The 20,191-nt window shown below is 31.9% G+C and overlaps 1 pseudogene; it reads left to right on the top strand.

Annotated features, from left to right (window-relative positions):
• Positions 1–9,415: 9,415 nt before the first annotated feature.
• LOC129903765 (loganic acid O-methyltransferase-like) lies at positions 9,416–10,692 on the top strand (annotated as a pseudogene).
• The last annotated feature ends 9,499 nt before the right edge of the window (positions 10,693–20,191 follow it).

Below are 20,191 nucleotides of genomic sequence, written 5' to 3'. Positions count from 1 at the left end.
AGATAAGTCATTTTTTCTTTAAATTTGAGGAAAATAACTTTATTTGAAAAATTATTCATAATTTTATGGATTGAGTGTGGTTTAAATCCATATTTTACCCATGTAAAAATTACTCACCCAATTTATTAAAATATGGATGGGTTGGGCGATTTACCAATATATGGATTCATTTTGTCGGCACAATGGAGGAACTTACAGTGTTGTTTTGCTCCACCCTTCTCTGTCACGATCTAGACCCGTCGTGATTGGCACCAACACAAACCCTTCGGTGGGAGAACCACTATTACAGTCTGAACTAGCATTATTCGCAAAATATAAGACATTTAAAAATGCGGAAGTAGGTTTAATAAATAAGAAACAGTTGAGTTCCCTTAAACTTAGAAATATCCAACTATCAATCTCAAAAATGCGGAATTTAACTCCTAGGAATTGAAAATCGAATGTACCAAAACTCTAGCAAATTATCAAGTGTAGAGAAGGTAATGAAATTCCAACAAGTCATAAAATAAACAGTGTTTAAAATTAAGTCCCAGAAGAAATACTAGAATACGAAAAGTCTATGGCAGCCTAAAGAAATGGCTTACCCTTAGACTTTGGCAGCTAACAGTCTTGTATGCAAGGTCTCTTCGCAGCTGGCTGAATATGCCATATATACTCAACAAGACAGATCAAGTGTAGTATTAGTACACAATCAACTGTGTACTGTTAGAATCACGCGGCTAGCCAGTAAGCAAGTCATGGACAAGTAAAAACTGTACATTAAGCAGATATATACAGAACAAACTTAACCAATATCATCTCGTAACCAATACTCAAGATTATCATAGTTCATCATCCTCAATATCATTCAATTTAACACATATCATTGCATGATTCCATATTCATATACACATATGCTTACAGTAGAGTAATTTAGCAAGTTCATTAATAACATACAGGAAACAAACCATCACTTACCTTGAATTCAAGCTTGACTACTCTAAAGTGCAGGAGCTTTTCCTTTTCGGGTTCGTTCAACTTGTTCTTGGTCTATAAATAGTAATAACATGCAAAGGATCAATACAAGGTCTAATTTACATGCATTATAACATAATTCCCCTTCTTATACCAACCCATGATCTTAACCCCCATTTAGGGCGATTTTCCACCATTAGCTTTAGGCCAAAACTCCCCCTAATGATCACCCACCATAGATTATGGGTTCTATGAATCAAATTACAAGTTTAAGGAGTAATTTGCTTACATTTGGCACAAATTATGGCGGAAACTAGAAATGTTTTCTCTAGGTCGCTTCTGATCTCTTAAGAACGAAACGGGAATGAATAAAATCATTTAGGGACTTTTTCCCAACTTAAGTCACGTTCTGTTCTGCCACAGCGGGATCATCCTACTTTGGCTACCCCACCCTGGCAGGATATGTAGAGACAGTGATCTTGGAAAGAGTCTCCAAGTCTCTCATATCACAACATACTCTCACCCCAAGACGTCTTAAAATATACCTTCCACGCCAAGTCCAATTTTGAGAGTTTTTACTCACCCGAATGCGATTCTGTAAAGCCGTATAGGCTCTATATCATCTTGGATATCAATTAAATCAATCAAATCATATGTTCAATTCCCCATCCATATACGGATCACCCTATACTTATCATGTATTAGAATTCATCCAAGTCTTTCCTAGGCTCAATTTTTCTGAAGTCACTATCCAAGATTTTCTAGCCCAAATTCCTTCCCTGTTGGCTCACCCATAACGATGAAAGTAGGTCATTACATTCTCTAATCCTTTGTAACACTCCTCAAAAATGCTCACAAGTGCCTTAAAAATGCCTTGGAAATAGGTTGCTTGGGTAACACATTATCCTTATTTGTTTTGGCAATTCGAGTTCGGAATATCGATCAAGGGGTCAAAACCTGCAAAAAATGATCTCGGTGGATTTTTAGGACTCATGCATTGAAATATGAATTTTTCAAGAATTGCATAAAATAAGATGGTGCGGTGCAAGTCCGCGCGAACTTGCTCCCCCATAGTGCAATTTTATCCAAAATCTAGCCAAAAATCACTTTCGGACAAATAAGGCATAAATCGCATGTGATGAATGATATTTACCTTATATTTCATAAACACATTTTCCAAATGCAATTTACATGTTTCCAAATTCAGTTTTAAGTGAGGGTACTTTAGACATTTTCCAAATTGTTAGTTAATGAATCTGGACATTTTTAGGGACTAATTCATCTCTATTAACTGATCTAAACCTCTAATTTCATTCATTCTTCTAAAATTCACCTACTCAAAGATTTTTCTTATTACAAAAAACTCTCAAGGACTCCATTGAAGACTTCCAAGAAATTCACTCAAGCTCTTTATCAAAACTCTCAAATTTTTCCAAATTCTTTTGTCTTCTCACTCAAGGTATGTGATTATTGATTCATGCATTCTTTCATCCATGAATCTCAATCAATTATTAAGTTTTCTATTGAAACCTTACTTTGGCTAAGAAGCCCTTTCATTAATCATTCATTTCATAAAGACTCCTCTTCATAACATTCATTGGAGTCAAACTTCATTTCAACTTTACTTTATCATAGGAAACTAGGTGGGTTCATTTCAAAAAGACTTTCAAATACATTTAAAAGATAATTGTATGCATGAGAGTGATATGAATGTATCCAATCAAACATCTTAAAAACAATCCACCATATGCACTTTAAAACTACCTTTCAAACCTTCATATAAGAACATTGATAATCCATCAATTTCATGTAAATAAGAATCAACATAAGTCAATATAAGTAAATAAACTTTAAATATTCAAGAATCTATGCATTTGGAATCGTAGTATGAAAATCCCTAACAACTCATCACTTTAAATTAAGAGTCAATAGATATATAAATCAACAGGAGTAAATAAACTTAAAATATAGCATAATCTATGCATTTGGAACCATCACGTGAAATCCCATAAGATTTCATCATTTAAAATTGATATACTAAGTTGAGAAAACATTTGACCTCCATAGGTGGAAGAACCCATGAATGAAAACCCACATACCTTAGATTGAAGCTTTTAAGAAAGTCTGATTCTTGGTCTTCTATGAGGAGCCTTGAATACTTTGAGTTTTGAGAGAAAAATTGGAAGAGATGATTTGAGAAAGAGGAGGATGAAGTTTAGGGTTCTTTGGAGGTGAAAGACTGTAAAATTTGACCCCAAAATGTTCCAAATTCGTATATATAGATATTAGGTAATTTTTTCAAAATGTCCCTACAAAATCTGAAAAACTAGACAAGTCCGCGACAGGTCCATGATGAGGACGTGTCTCACACCTTTCTGGACGACAAAAAAATGAAATCTGGAAAAATTGTCAAAGTTCGCGGCAGGTCCGCGATGCAGACTTGTCACGGACCTCTCTATTCAACCAAGCATAACTTTTGATTTCGAACTCGAAAAAATACAATCTTGATGGTGTTGGAAAGAAGACTCAAAGATCTTTAATTTTATAGGTTATGGTTCACCCAAATTCATTATATTCTTGGAGATATGGTCATTTAAAGTTGACCCTTATACGAACTCATTCAGAAACTTAGCCGATAAAAAATCTTTGGAATCAGTTTGGTGTTAGAGATCCCTTATGACCCTAAAATATATCTAATACTCTAAAATATTTAGGAATTGATCCTAACTCGTATATACAACTAAAAGTCGATGAGCTCGACCCTATACGCCTAAAAAGAATGGTTCAAATCTTGGCAAAGAAAGTTTTGAGATGTCACATGAATATTCTGACTTGAATAGTATAAAAACTTCATCAAGAATATAAAGGGAAAAGAATTTGAAGAATATAAAAACTTCATCGTTAACTAAAAACAATGTTGTGTTTTTTATTTCTGGAGATAAAAACTCTTGATTTTCTGCTCTGTCTGAATTTGAAATTGATTTGAAGTCATAAAAACTTCATCAGCATTCAAAGTTTATTTAGTTGACGATTTGAAGAATATAAAATCTTCATTGTTAAGTAGAAACAAGTCGTACAAAAATGCAATTTTTAGTATTAGTATTTTCAATACTATGTGGTCTGTCTAATTGTGACAGAAGGGAAAAAAATATATACTAATGACATAAAATTAATGATTTTATCTCTGCAATGAATGCCTTTATGAATTAAATATTGATAATATGTAAAGATTGTCAGAGAAAATAAAAGAACTACAATTCTTTTGTAGAATATTATCTTTAAAAGAGGTTTATGTTGCCAATATGTAATTTCATAGTATACATTTGAAAGCATGAGAAAAAAATATGTGAAATTATTTTCAAATACTTGAAAAATATTTTTGAGATCATATTTAAAATGTGGGGTTCTTTGCTTGTGATAAACATAAAATTAGATTTAGTGTCTAATTTAAATATGAAAGCATAAGATATGAAATTGAATGACATTCTTGTATTATGTTAGATCCACAAAATTCTTGGAGTATATTTTGGTCGTTGAGTTTCTCTTTTACTAGTATATAATATAATATGACTAGTATGAAACTATCAAATTAAATATATATACTTGTTAGAAAGATTGTTGTGTTCTCTTATGAAAAAGTGTCACTTAAAATATTGTGATCTTTCATGAAAATACATGTCTATTAAAATATAATTATTTGTATAGCCATTAATATTGGTTGAAAAAAACCATCTGTCATATTTTCTTTTATAAAGAAGCATTTGGTTCATATGCTCTTATTCGACTCGATGAGACTATGTTAATGGGTAATTCTGCAACAACCAAAATTGAAGGTTATGGAAAGATCCTCTTGGAAAGGACATTTAAGGTGTTGACTTTAAACAATGTTTGTATTTGATAAAGTTGTAATAAGTAAGAACAAAATATTTGAAGAAAAAGATTAACCTCACGGAGGATCTTTTCAAACTCAATATTTTTGGTTCTTCTTACTTGCTTGAGTTAAATTATTTATGGCATGAACGCTTGGGACATGTCAATTACAAAACTTTGTGAGAACTGATCAACTTAGAAGTTTTACCTAATTTTGAGTATAACAAATTAAAATATCAAGTTTGTGTTGAATCTAAGTATGTTAAAATCCTTATAAATCTATTGAATGGAATGATCCCTTAGAGTTGATTCACACTGATATTTGTGATATAACGTCAACATCATCTCGTAGTGAGAAAAAGTATTTCATAACTTTTATTGATGATTGCACTATTGTTATGTCTATTTGCTGAATGGTAATGATAAAGCAATAGAAATATTTAGGCAATACAAAACTGAAGTTGAAAATCAGTTAGGTAAAAGATGAAAATGATAAGAAGTGATAGAGGTAGAGAGTATGAATCTCATTTTGCAGAAATATGTTTGGAAAATGAAATCATCCATCAAATTACTTCCCCTTACTCACCTCAATCTAATGCAATTACAGAAAGAAAAAACTGAACTTTAAAGAAAATGATGAATGCCTTACTTATAAGTTCAGATTTACCACAAAACTTGTGGAGGGAAGCCATCCTCACAGCAAAACACAGTCTATTTCATATGAAAAATGAAAAGAAAGAAAACCCAACTTGAAATTTTTTGAAGTGTGGGGATGTCTAGCCAAAGTCCAAGTTCCTAAATATAAAAGGGTCACAACAGGACCTAAGACTGTGGATTGTGTTTTCATTGGATATGCTACAAATAGTAAAGCATTTGATTTTTCATTCATAAGTCTGAACATCTGAAAATTCATAACAATACGATAATTGAATCAGATAACGCTGAATTCTTTAAACATATCTATCCGTATAAAATTAGACTTGAATTATCTAGTGAAGGGTCTAAATGACCTCGAGAAGAACCAAAGGAGAATGTACCTAATAAATAGATTCCAAGGCGTAGTAAACGTCAAAAGACATCTACTTTCTTTCGATCTGATTTCGTAATATTTCTTCTTGAACATGAGTCTTAAACATTCAAAGAAGTTGTGTTCTCTACAGATTCATCCTTTTGGAAAGGGGCTATCAATAGTGAGATTTGTTCAATATTGAGCAGTCATACTAGGGAGTTGGTTGATCTTCCTCCAGAAAATAAAATTTTATGTTCAAAATGGATCTTAAAAAAGAAAATAAAAGTTGATAAAATTATTGACAATTACAAAGCAAGACTTGTTGTCAAAAGCTTTAGAAAAAAAAGGTCTTAATTTTTAAAAACACATACCCGACAGTAATTAGAATTACATCCATTCGGATGTTAATTGCATTAGTTGCAGTATATGGCCTTTAAATTCATCAAATGAATGTGAAAACAACTTTCTTAAATAAAAAATTAGAGAAGAAATTTACACAGAATAGCCCAATAGCTTTGTGGTTCCTGGTAAATGAAAGAAAGTAAGCAAATTTGTTAAGTCGTTTTATGGACTAAAACAAGCATCCAAACAATGACATTTAAATTTTGACCAAACCATGTTGGCAAAGGGATTCAAGAATGATAAATATATTCACATTAGAGACACTCCAAATCAGAAGATCATTGTTTGTTGGTATGTTGACGACATGTTGATTATCATAGAGACACTTATGACATATATGCTACTAAACATATGATAGAAAGCATCTTTGATATGAAAACGATCTTGGAATTGCTGATGTGACCTTAGGTATAAGAATCCTTAGAACTCCATAAAGTTTAGAATTGTTACAGTCTCATTATATTGAAAATGTACTTACACAAATACAAGGATTTAAATTTTAGTATTTCTAAGACTCCAATAGTTGTGAGCTTTGCACTTCAAAAGAATGAAGGTTAAAGTAATTCATAATTGGATTGTGCAAGAGTATTTAGAAGTATGATGTATATCATGAATTGTACGCGATCAGATATAGCATGTGCTATTAGTAAATGGAGTCGGTTCACGAGTAATTTCAATAAACTCATTAGATGACAATGAAAAGAGTTTTGATATAGTTAAAACATACTCAAAACTATATTTTGTATTATAAAAAATATCCAATAGTACTAAAAGGATATAGTGATGCAAATTGGATCACTGGGTCAAATAAAGTACAATCCACGAGTGGATATGTATTTACTCTTGGTGGAGGAGCAGTCTCTTGGAAATCTTTTAAACAGACATGTATCGCTTGCTCTACAATAAAATCTGAGCTTATCGCTCTAAATAAGGCCGGTGAAGAATCTCAATCGCTACGAAATTTCTTGAAAGATATTCTTTTTTGGCCCAAGTCTTTGACACCAGTATGCATGCACTGTGATAGTCAAATTGCAATATGTAGGGCAGGGAGCATGATATATAACAAAAATTCTCATCATATACGATGAAGACACAATACCGTTAGACAATTACTCTCTAGTGAAATTATCACTATTAACTATGTAAAGTCAAAGGATAATGTGTCGGATCCACTTACAAAAGGCCTACTAGAGAGGGAGTTGAAGAGATCATCAATGAGAATAGGACTATGGCCGAGAATAAATCATCATGGCGGTAACTCTACCTAGAAGACTGGAGATCCCAAGATCTAGGTTCAAGGAGATCAAACAAAGTCATTGATAATAGTTCAACATTGTCAATATAATTTTTAATGGTTCATTCTCATGATGAGACAATGTTCAATAACAACGATAAAGGTATTAAGACTTTTTAATAATTTCTAAGTTTGATACGGGGTATATCAAATGGTGTATCTACGGAATAACACATTTAGAAATCACCTATGTAAGTGTGAAGTGTAAGCCGCTTCAAAGAGAATCTGGTAAGGCCAGTTCTCTACGCACTTATGAACCAAGAAGTGTTCATGACTGAAATGAATAAAACAGTGAGAACCAAAAACAGTTAAAGGGTTGATTGTGTGACTTATGTTGTCTAGGTATACACCAAAGCTTGACGGTTCAAAGATATCAAATCTACCGATTGATCGAGTATATCTGATATATGTTCACTACAGAAAATTCAAAAGGAAAACCTACTTATCTAGATGCAATTAATCATTACTTACAAATCACACAGTTTTTCATACATATGTTTTAACAATAGTCATTTCCTATTCATGAGGGGGGGTTTTGGATTTTAAAAATGTGAATGGAAAATGAAAGGTTGTGACCTTTACGAAAAGGTGTGCCTTTTCCAAAGGGTTGTGACCTTTTCGAAAGGTTGTGACTTTTCCAAAAGATTGTGACCGTTCCGAAAGGTTGTGACTTTTCCAAAAAGTTGTGACTTCTTTGAAAAGTTGTGACTTTTCTAAAAGGTTGTGACTTTTGCGAAGGGTTGTGACTTTTACAATAAGCACATGTTCATTCTACCCTTTGTTGTCTATAACTAGAGGATTTTCCTCTCATTTTTAAAACAACGAATTTCTCCCTCTTCTGCATATATATTTTCTTACAAACAAAGTTGAGTCTTTGTGTGAATTTGTTGCTGGCTTTTGAGTTCGCTGAAATTATTGAAGTTTGAGGTACCGCTACTTCTTTAATAGTTTATCCGTTTTATCTTGGAAAGAAATAATTCATAACATCGAGTACAATGAGGAGATTAAATTTTTTAAGGACACACAATGAATTCTGTGGAGTCGAATACTGATTTTTATTTTCATATTTATTGTTTGTGATTTGCTAATTTTAATACGGGAGTAACACTATTCACGTGGCTAACTATAAAAAAATGGACTTGAATAATAGTCAAAAGAAACTGGCAAACATAATAAAAACACAAAATAAAGTAGGCGACCAAGCACGACTATATTTTAATGTAAATGATTTAAGACATGTTATCCTTATTTGGCAAAAAAGATTTTTAATATTTTCCTTTTCTGTTTACTCCTTTCCTTAGAAAGAAATGTTATCCTTATTTGCCTATAAATAGTAACTATCACATAACCATTTTCCTCACACAAGTACACATAGTATTGATTTAGTATTTTATATTATCACATCTATATAGATTTAGAAAATGGCTCTTGAAAGAAATAACTTCACTTCTCATGAATTTCCAATGGTTAGTGGAGCAAGCCCTTTCAGTTACCGAACAAATTCCGCCTATCAGGTAATAATTTTTCAATATTTTGAATCGTAGTAATAAATACTACACCCTTTATTCCATATTAACTGGAGTTTTTTTTATATTTCAAAATAGTTGAATTGTTCAAAGTTCAAGAGAAATGTTTGAAACTTTTTCCATGTTTACCCTTTTCTTAATGAAGTTTTGTAATTTTCTAGGAGTAAGCTACACACTTCAATAAAGAACTACTTGCATTTATGATTTCATATTTAATCATCTTTATGAGACCGATTAAATAAAAGGGTAATAGAGAAAAATATGATTCAAATTTTGTCGTTGAATGCTTATCTTAGTATGTGTGCATTATCTTAGAAATTCAACTAATATGGAATAGAGGGGGTAATGTATGCAGTGGCGATGGAAAACCTTCAAGTTGAAACTAGATCAATCTTTCAAATAACTAATATGGGTTGTTCAATCGGACCTAACACATTCATTTCAGTTAAAAACATTGTCGAATCTGTGGAATTGAAGTTCCAAAATTTATTCAACACTACTACAAATAATAATAATATTCAAAAAAAACATATTCAAGTTTTTTTTAGTGATCACGCCTATGACGATTTCAATACCCTTTACGAGTCTCTCCAATCGGATAAATCATATTTTCTTCCTAGAGTTCCAAGTAATGTTGAAGACAAAAAATCACTTGCTTGGAACAAAGGGAAAGTTTATTATTCTCATAGTAAAGAAGATGTGATTAAGGAATATTCAAGACAACATGAGAAAGATATGGAATGTTTTTTGAATGCTAGGGCACAAAAGGTAGTACCTGAAGGGTTAATGTTTATTACTGTTCCAGCTACTCCAGATTGAACTCCTCATTCTAACATTATTTACAATATGTTAGCAGACATATTGGGATCTTGTTTTTGCGACTTGGCCAAACAGGTAATAAAATGTTACGTCTGTTTTGACTATTATACCCTTATGTATATGTATATTATTGGAGCATGTGTATGTGTTCTTTATTTAGGTTTTTACTATGTTAATTAGTCAACAATGTTTATTACTTATAACAACAATTATTACTACGGGCTATATCTTGATTTTCTAAAATGACAATTATTTTGGATTATCTATTTTTAGTAAGGATGACGACAACAAGTAAAGTGGTAAAGAAAGAGCTAGTGTATAACTCTACGTATTTTCCTTTAGATACATGATTCAGGACTAGAACTTAATTATATGTTGGATCTTTATTGTTGAGTTTGTTAGTTTCTTTACTTTGAAATTTAATTATAATTTAATTTGTAGGGTGACATTGAGGAAGAGGAGGTGGATTCATTCAATATCTCAGTGTACATCACATCTCCCTCAGAAATAGAAGAAGCTATTAAAAGAAATGGAAGTTTCAGCATACAAAAACTAGAGATTCTTCCAAAGGAAACATCACCAGCCAATGGTTTAACAGCCAAAGATGCATCAGCGCACATAAGGGCTATAACTGAGGGACTCATTGAAGAAAAATTTGGACCAAAAATCTTGGACAAACTCTTTCAACTTCATGCACACAAAAACTTGAGGATGCATATCTTGACTTGATTTCTGGTGAAGCAATAAGTGTATTTGTAGTTCTTAAACGCAAAACCAACCTCTAATCCAAGCTATGTATGGATTATAGAGTGCAAATTAAACAGCATCATCTTTTCTTGTCTTTTGCTTTATTTGTGAAATAATGTTGTTTTAAGTATGGTGTATGTGTCTGTCCTTTGTGTTGTGAGATGTTGTTTTCATGTACGGTGTGTGTGTTTCTTTTGCTTTGTGAAATAATGTTGTTTTCAAGTATGCTTTGTAAAGAATAATGTGTTCTTTAACTATTTTTTTTCTATTTTGCACAATGAAACGTGATCAAGCACTTACTAATTCATTTAGAAACTATTTTTTAAGGCTCACACACTTCTAAGAAAGTGTGAACACTTCTTATGCCACATCACCCTCACTCAAAGGATAATAATACATTTTGAACAAAAACAAGAATTATAGAGATCCTACAAAGTTGAAGTGTGTAATTCATTTTTCACGACGACTAGTTCAAAGTGAAACTTGGAAAACATTATTAAAATGGTCCTTGTAAAGAAATAGCAGAAGAATAGATATATTAGGGAGACTTCTGCTAGCCAAGATTATGATAAAAATATTCAAACTAAAGAAGAGGAAGTTATGAAAAGAAAAGGAGAATTTCAATTAAAGAACTTGTAATGGAAAAAGACTTCTTGAATTGCTTTGAAATTGGACTGATTTAGGTTAATTATAAATATACAAAATCATCCTTATTTATAGATACATATGCAAGAAAATTTCAGTAACTTCTAAAATATCTAGTGTAATGACCCTGAAAGTTATTTTTGGTAATTTTTGTAAAATGACTATTTTACTCTTTTGTAGTTTTTTCAAGTCATGTTTGATCAATATTCGAAGTCGATTTTGAGAAATTCAGTGAAAATTTGAGGTTTTTGAAAAAAGATGAATTTTAGAAGTTAAGTTTCTTAAAAGTGGTTATTGGGGTCATTTAGAGTTCTGAGTCTCGGAGTGAAATTTTGTCAATTTCATAAGCTCCAAAAAGTGTAATTTGGTCTAAGAGGGTTGACGGAGTTAGATTTGGAGCTATGTCGTGGATTTGAGGCCTTGAGTTGAAATTTTTTGAAATTTTGATCATAAAATAGACTTTCATCAACATTCGGAGTGAGGATACTCGAAATTGAATTATGATGACTCCTTGAATTTGGGAGATGATTTTAGGTCTAGAGAGAATTCCTGTGTATTTTTCAGAGGCTCTAAGGGTGTTTTGGTCTTTTTGAGGCTTAGAGTTAGTTTGGTTACAACTTATCGAATTTCGGGTCAAGCAGAGCTCAAATTCAAATTTTGATGGTTCCATTGAGTCTGGAACGTCAAAATTAGTATGGTAGCATATAAGATTTGTGTGCACGAGATTCCGAGTGAATCCCGAAGGTCAATTCCATGACTTTAAGACTTGAGTGAAATTGTTGGTTTTTGTGTGTTTTGATGCCTGACGCACACTTCTTCGCGATCGCGAAGGGTGTTGGTCGCGATCGCATAGGTGATCCATCTTTTGCTTCGCGATCATGTGGTGGGTATCACAATCCCGTAGCTATGTGTTATGGGGAGGCGCAATCATGTGAAGTTAGTCGCAATCGCGAGGGTCACTTTAATGAGTTGACCCATTGACTCTCCGCAATCGCGAGATTTTTTTCATTGCGATTGCGAAGGGTAAATATTACGTGAACAACGGTCTTTTCCAAAAAGATAGAAAAGGGTCATTTTTGCTCCATTTTTTAGTTTTTGAGCTTGGAATAGGAAAATTGAAAGAAGATTTTTGTATATAATCAGTTGGGGAAGGTATTTTAACTTGTACCCTTCATAACCCAATGACTATTTCTTGATTTTAATATCTAATTGGGGATATTGAATTAAAAAAATGGGGATTTTCATCAAGAACTTGGTATTTGAAAATTTTGGGTTTATGAACTGATTTCGACCCCGTCTTCAAAATAATTTTCATCGTTGGTTTCGAAATTCTTTAGGTAACGTGTTTATGCAAAAAAAAATAGATTTATACCCCATTCCTAAAATTGAATTTTTGAGCCGTTTTGATCCCTTTTTTCTCATATTTTTTTTGTCGTTAGACTCAGTGTTTGATTGTGAATCATAATTTGACTAGATTGTGAGTTGGAGGCTATTCGGAAGGAAAAGAGCTCAAATAGTTGATAGATTGGATATTTATTAAGGCAAGTGAACTTTTAGAACCCGTAAATTTTGTAGATTACTTGACCTTGCTTTCTTATTTGTGTTGGGGTAAAATGGGAATAAAGTTTGGGATGATAACCATGTGAAATGTGCCTAATGAAAGATCGGGGTGATAAAAAGGACTATGTGTGCTATGATTTGATCAGAAATGTGAACTCTTTGACTTGAACTTAATATGAACTAGATAAATTGTTATGACAGCCTAAATGTGATTATAAATTGATGAAATTATCATGTGCTTATTGTTGATTATGGAAATTGACTTGGATATACTTTCTCACCGACGGATTCTAAATGTGATAAAGGGGTATTGAAATAGAGGCTTGATGACCTATATGATGTATATGATGTATTTGTTGATGTTATATATTATTGATAGTGTGACGTGATTTGCATTGATATGAATTGCGTTGTGACCGTGAACACTATCATTCTCTCATTATTTGTGTGAACATACTTATTTGCATCGGTTCTAAAATATTTTGATGAGACTCGTTTGATACTTATGCCGATAGAAAATGGTTTCGGTGGATTCATACTGAAAGAAAAATAGGGATCGGACCACACATCCGTAGCGAAGTTATCTATGAGAGAGATGGGACCGAGCCACACATCTGTGGCGGATACATGGTCCCTGTGAGGCCCCCATGAATTTAGATCTATTATACAGCGAATGTGTATCATTAGGATGGACATGCATCATCCTACGTGACATCATCACCGTGGAATCATGTATATGCCCCTTGTATTCTGAGATTGATCTATCTGAGACTGATATGACTTATTCGGTGATGTTGATGAATTATTGTTGATTTATCTGCTATATGAACTATGTAGAGTAGATTGGGCTACATTTTAGTGCATGTTGTAGTTGAGGAGGTTCAGTTGGGAGGCAAGGAGTTCTAGTATCTGTTAGATTTATCTGATTTTCTTAGTTAGCTTGATGAGTATTATATTGTTTGGTACTCATTCTTTGCTATATATATATATATATATATATATATATATGTGTGTGTGTGTGTGTGTAGATCCCTAGTCCGGACAGTGACTTTACTTCCATTTCTTTCATTCGAGATCAGTTAGAGGGGACTAAGAGGTAGTTGTTCGTTGCCGACGACCCCCTTGATTCCTTTATTTTATGCTTGTTTTATTTGAGTGACAAGGATAGCGAGACTTGTATTTATTTTCATTTCTGTTATATTTAGAGGCATGTACATGTGATAATCAGTCCTTTGGGGGTGTTTTATTTGGCTAAGACTTCCGTTTTTGTTTAATTATCTATCTATTTAAACTGTTTCCGCTTTATTTTTTGCAAATTTTGGATTTTAGGCTGATTTTTCTAAGAAAAAAGGATAAGTGTCATCCCAAATTCGGATCGTGACATCTAGATACCTCTTCAAGATAATTATCCTAAATACTCCACTAAGCTATTCTAGAAACTTTACTAGAAAATCTATGATATATCCAAAACAAATATCAAACTTTAACATTTTTCACAGCACTTTGGCTTATACATGTTAAGTGGGACCTGGCCCACTAATTATTTTGCCCACCGATTATTGGGTTGGACTGGGCCGGACTATACCCTTACTAGGTCGAGTCGGGTCAGTCCCAACAGTGCCAATATTTTAAGCAGCTCGGTCCATGAAAAATTAAGGGTATAGTGTCCGGGCCTAATGGGCCAGGTCGGGTTGGATTTTGATTTTTTTGCGGCGTTTATGTATTCAAAAATTTGAGTCAATCATCAATATAGTGTATCGTATCTATTTAATTTAGAAGTAATTATAAAAAATTATATATTCATAGTATACTATCTATTATAGTGATATACTTAATTATATATTATATATATACTTACATTCTATATCTAATATACTCATAATATACAATCTATTTTAATAATATACTTATATTATATTAAAATCTTATAGTGACTACAACTTTAATTTTCAATATATGATTATGTAAATTTAAAAAAAATTATTTAATTAAATCATACAAAATTTATTGGGAAAAACATTAAGAAAATGCAAAGACTCAATGAGTCTTTGACTTTATTAATATATTGATAAAATTCAAAATATACAATTTACAAACTTACAATTAGTTGTATATAATAAATTGTAATTTCTACATATTTCAAATTATTTTCTCCAATTCATCTGTATTAACATTAACATTAATTGGCGCATAATTTTTAAAATCAACTAATCCGTAATTTGGACTAGCTTCTACCGAAGGATCTCCAATTGACATTATTTCTTCAAACTCTTCTTTTTCTTTTTCTTCTTCTTCTTCTTCTTCCGTATCTTCTGCTCTTCCTTTATTTCTACGCTCTGATCTAATTCAATCTTTGAGGCAAACTAAAACTTTCATGGCATTGCTCCCCAAAGAGTGTCAATTGTCCCTGATCTACTATCTTCCTTGACTAAATGCGCTCTCCGATGCAACAGTTGACATTGAAATATTTAGCACATCCCTAGCCATGGTTGATAGTACTGATATTGTTTTTGAATGTTCTTCAACTATTCCAGTGTAGTGACACTATTTTTATCATAGGCCTCTAGAACCTGTCTTAAATAATAATTAAGCTCGTCTCGATTCATGGTCCGTTATGATGTAGGTTGTATTCTATTTCAAAGAGATAAATTAGTAACACCATGGGTAGACATACCACATACCTGTCTTTTAGAAAATGATGGATCGTCAAAAGTACGAGATAGAGGAACAGTATGACTAGGGGTAGCATTATCAAGTAAATCAATAATAATTATATAATATTTGAATATGATCGTTTGTATCACTCATCGCCTTAAACATACTAGGTTCTTCATATACGGATTTAACATAGCACCAATTAAATAAATAGGAGGAATAGAAAAATATTTTTAAAATTTTTTCTATCATTTCAGCGACAACCTTTTTGTAATCATCTTTCTTTTTATATTCTATAAGCAATACAGAAATTTTGGTCTCATTATCTTGATATTGGTATTGTGCTTGTCTTATATAATTTGCATCGCCTTTTATTTCAGTTGTTATGATATATATATATATATATATATATGTATTATACTACGATTCTCCCTTTCTTGAACTTTTACTTTGAACTGAGGGTCTTTCGAAAACAGTCTCTCTATCTTCATGAGATAGTGGTAAGGTTTGTGTATACTCTACCCTCTCCAGACCCCACTTGTGGATTTCACTCGGTATGTTATTGTTGTTGTTGTAATACAGAAATTTCGGCTAAATAAGATAAAATATTAGAAACAGTAGAATAATAAGGACTCAAAAATTCAAGAGTAGCCAAATAAAAATTTTCTAAAAACATAACAACATCATTAATTTTAGTCCAATCAGATTCTTCCAATATGACTTCGGAAAATTTATATTTATATTGATTAAAAATCGTAGTTATAGGGGCTTTATAAATATTGCAAGTCTTTAAAAGATCATAAGTAGAATTCCACCTAGTCTCAATTTCTTAGGTAATTAATCTTGGTTTAAGATTATTTTTCTCGCATTTTATTTTAAATTCTTTAAGTCTAGCTTTTCTATTATTTTCATGAATAAAATCAACTGCATGCCTAATTTTTTCAATTGTTGGCGCAAAAAAATAAAGTTCATCTTTTACAATTAAATTATATATATGACAAGCACATCTAATATGAAAAATATCTTCTAAAGGAGGGAAAAACTCACTTTTCAAAGAACTAATAGCAATGGTGTTGTTAGATGCATTATCAAAAGAAATACATAAAACTTTGTGTTGAAGACCATAATATTTTGCAACTATTGATATAGAATCAGAAATAAATTGTGCATTATTTTTTCGGTCTTCATCATATTGAAATGCTAAAATAAGTTTTTGCATGATAAAATCACTATCTATCCAATGATAAGTAATAGTTAAATAATCATGTTTATTTATAGCACAATCAAGATCGGAAGTAAGTGAAACTCTACATGGAAGATTTGTTAATAATCAAAGTAAATAATATACATATTGTCCTTGAAGTCCAAAAATATTTGATCTACAAGTACTTCTAGGAATACCATTAAACATGGGATTATAAATTGATTGTATATAAAGCATCAGAAGAAGTAAATGAAAAAGGCAGACAACTCACAGCTATCATTTTTGCTATCTCTTCACGGTCCCTCATTGTATTATAAGTTCCCATTAATTTTTTAGTCTGTAGGTTTACGTTACCTTGAACTGGCCTAGTAGCACCCCTTATTCGTTCTCTCCAACCAATATGAAAATTATCTAGATGTCTAGTCAAGTAACCCGTCCCACCTTTATTACCCCGGTCTTATGCTCGAAAATTGATTGACAATCTTTACATTGAATTTTAGTTGTTCCGGCTATGCGTTCAAAATAATGTCATACTAAACTAGTTTTTTTCTTTCTTTTACAGGTCATGAAGGAAGATTAGCAGTTCTAGATTGAGCATTACTTATATCTATATCAGGACTAGCTAGTGTAACATCCTCATCATTATTATTATCATGTTCCATTTCTACTTCAAATTTATTTGGTTCTTCTATGCCGTAAGTTTCTGATATTCATTTTCATTCATATCATGTGCACCTACACCTATTTCTCTAAATTCACTAGGTGATGCTTCAGGCATACGAGAATAATTTCTACTTGTACTACCTCTACTGGAAGCACTTTGTTTTTACTATCACTACATCCGTCGGAACACAAATTTTTAACATTTTTATCTATATTTTTTAATCTATCCATTATGCAAATTAAACTAATAAAAATTCTAAGCAAAAAAATTAAATATTTAAATATACTAGAATTAATTTACTAAATAAAAATAAGAGAAGGAACGATTATATCAAATTGCCGGAATCAAATAAAGAATCATAAAATTTATGAAATGTTGAGCACTTGAAAGTTGAAAACTTCCACTTAATCTTGGTAATTAAAAAAAATAATAAAAGATTGATTCACTTTATGAGAGAATTGACAAATTGAGAGAATTAGATGATTGTTGGTGGAAAAAATAATTAAATGTTGCAGGTATTTATAGAAAAAAAAAATGATTAATAAAAAACAATTATACCAGGCCAGGCCCAAAAAAAGACCGAACCGGTCCACTCCATTAAAAACATGGCCATCTAAACCATGATTGAAAATACAAGACTTATTTCCTTCTCTCTTTATCCCAATCACATTCAATTTTTTCCTACTATAATAGATCACTTTATACTACATTAAGACATTTCCATGTAGCTTAACCCCCAAAATCATACAAAGTCTATCCTTGCCTCTTGAGTGCATAGACATCCATATAGCAGTCACCGTCTCCTCCAAGCATGCTTAACAGCAACACGAATCACATTCTCTAAGAAGAAGAGAGTGAGGGTTTATGCAACTCGCTAGGAAATTAAAAAGTAGTATATGGTTTAGTAGATATATTAGGGATGTTTGCTAATAACATAATTTTGTCCTATAAATAAACTTTGCACTTTAGATGGAAGAGACATTACTCTAAGGGTTCTTTGTTTGAATACAAGTTATGATGAAATTAGTTATGATGGATAGGTTATGTTGGAATTAGTTATGATGAAATTATTTCTTATTGTCTGTTTGGTTTGTTTTATTTAAAATAATATGCATTGCATAAATTTTAAGAATAGATTATTTGTTTAAAAAAATACCCTTCACTTTATTTAGTTTCTTATATTATCTTTGCAAGCTTTAGTTATTCAATATTAATTCTTAAAATAAAACTTACATCTTCTTTAGCTTAAATATTTTTATGTGTCATTTCCATGATGTCCGTATGTATTTAACAATAAAACTTTCTTCTTATTTAATTTTAAAAAAGAATTTCTATTTCAAACTTGTTAAACTAAAATATAATTTATGAGAAATCAAAATATAAATAAACATAAGAATTAGTCTAATAAATTTATAAATAAAAAATTATATTATATAGTGTATTTTTTAATAGAAAAAATATGAAGAATTATCATAAAAATAAGGAGTAAAGGTTGTGAATGTTGTTATATATGGTATTAAAAATAATGTAAATATACATATACGTGAAAAGTGATGAGGTATAAAAAGGATTTAAAGGAATATCTTTGTCATTTACCTATTTTATCTCGAGATTAGTATACAACTCAAGAGGAGGGATAAATTATTTCAGTACTAATTATTAATCTCACAATAAGTTATCTCAAACTTGTCATCAAACAACAAATTAAGTGTCACTATAATTGTAACGACCTTCTCCTAACTTTACGAATAAGCCAATAGGGAAGGAATTTGGGGCCAGAAAAGCTTGGGTAATGACTTCAAAAAAATTGAGTTTAGGCCAGACTTGGGCGAATTTTGAATTAGGAGAAGTCTAGGGTGATCCGGAATTGGATGGGAGATTGAATCTTTAAGTTGATTGCGTTAGCTAATAGCCAAAATGATACGGAGCCTATACACTTTACGGAATCGCATTCGGACGAGTAAAACTCCCGATATTAGATTTGGCATGAAAGGTATAAATTAAGACGTCTTGGGATGAGGGTATGTAGTGAAATGGGAGACTTGAGACTCTTTATGAGCTCTCAGTCTCCGCCTATCCCGCCAGAACGGGATTGATGTCTCTAGGGCGTTACCGCTAGAGCAAGATGGTCCTGATGTGGCGGGGCAGACGCAGTTTAAAGTCAAGAAAAAGTTAAAAAATAGTTTTAGTCATTCTCACTTCGTTCTTAAGAAATCAGAAGCGACCTAGGGCGAATTTTTGTTGTTTCCACCATAGTTTGTGCCAAAGGTAAGTATTTACTTCCTAAACTTGTAAATTGATTTTTAGAACCCATGGTGGGTGATCATTGAGGGAGAGTTTTGGACTGAAACTAATGGTGGGGTATAGCCTTAGAATGGGGGTTAGGATCATGGGTTTGGCCTAAGAGAAGAATTATTTTATAATTCATGTAAATTAGGACCCTGTATTGATCCTTTATATGTTATTACTGTTTTAGACCACGAACAATCTGAACAAACCCGAAAAGGGAAAGCTCATGCACTTTAGAGTTGTCAAAGCTTGACTTCGAGGTAGGTGATGGTGTGTTTCCTATATGCATATGTGTATATGAATAGGGAAGAATGTAATGATCTAGGTGAAATGATTGCCTACTGGCCATGACTTGTAATGAATATGTTCTTAGTAGATATGATCGTTTGACTATTCACTGTGGTTGTGGCTAACTTGTATGCTTGGATTGGGTGTCACATTTCGACATACATTTGGATCGGGTGTCATGTTCCACCATATATTTGGATCGGTGTCATGTTCCAACACATATTTGGATTGGGTGTCACGTTTCGATACAACCTTGGACCGAGTG

The sequence above is a fragment of the Solanum dulcamara genome, chromosome 9, assembly GCF_947179165.1.
Source record: "Solanum dulcamara chromosome 9, daSolDulc1.2, whole genome shotgun sequence".
Classification (NCBI taxonomy): domain Eukaryota; kingdom Viridiplantae; phylum Streptophyta; class Magnoliopsida; order Solanales; family Solanaceae; genus Solanum; species Solanum dulcamara.
The sequence above is the reverse complement of the archived record's forward strand: the minus strand, read 5'-3'. Positions and strand labels throughout refer to the sequence as shown.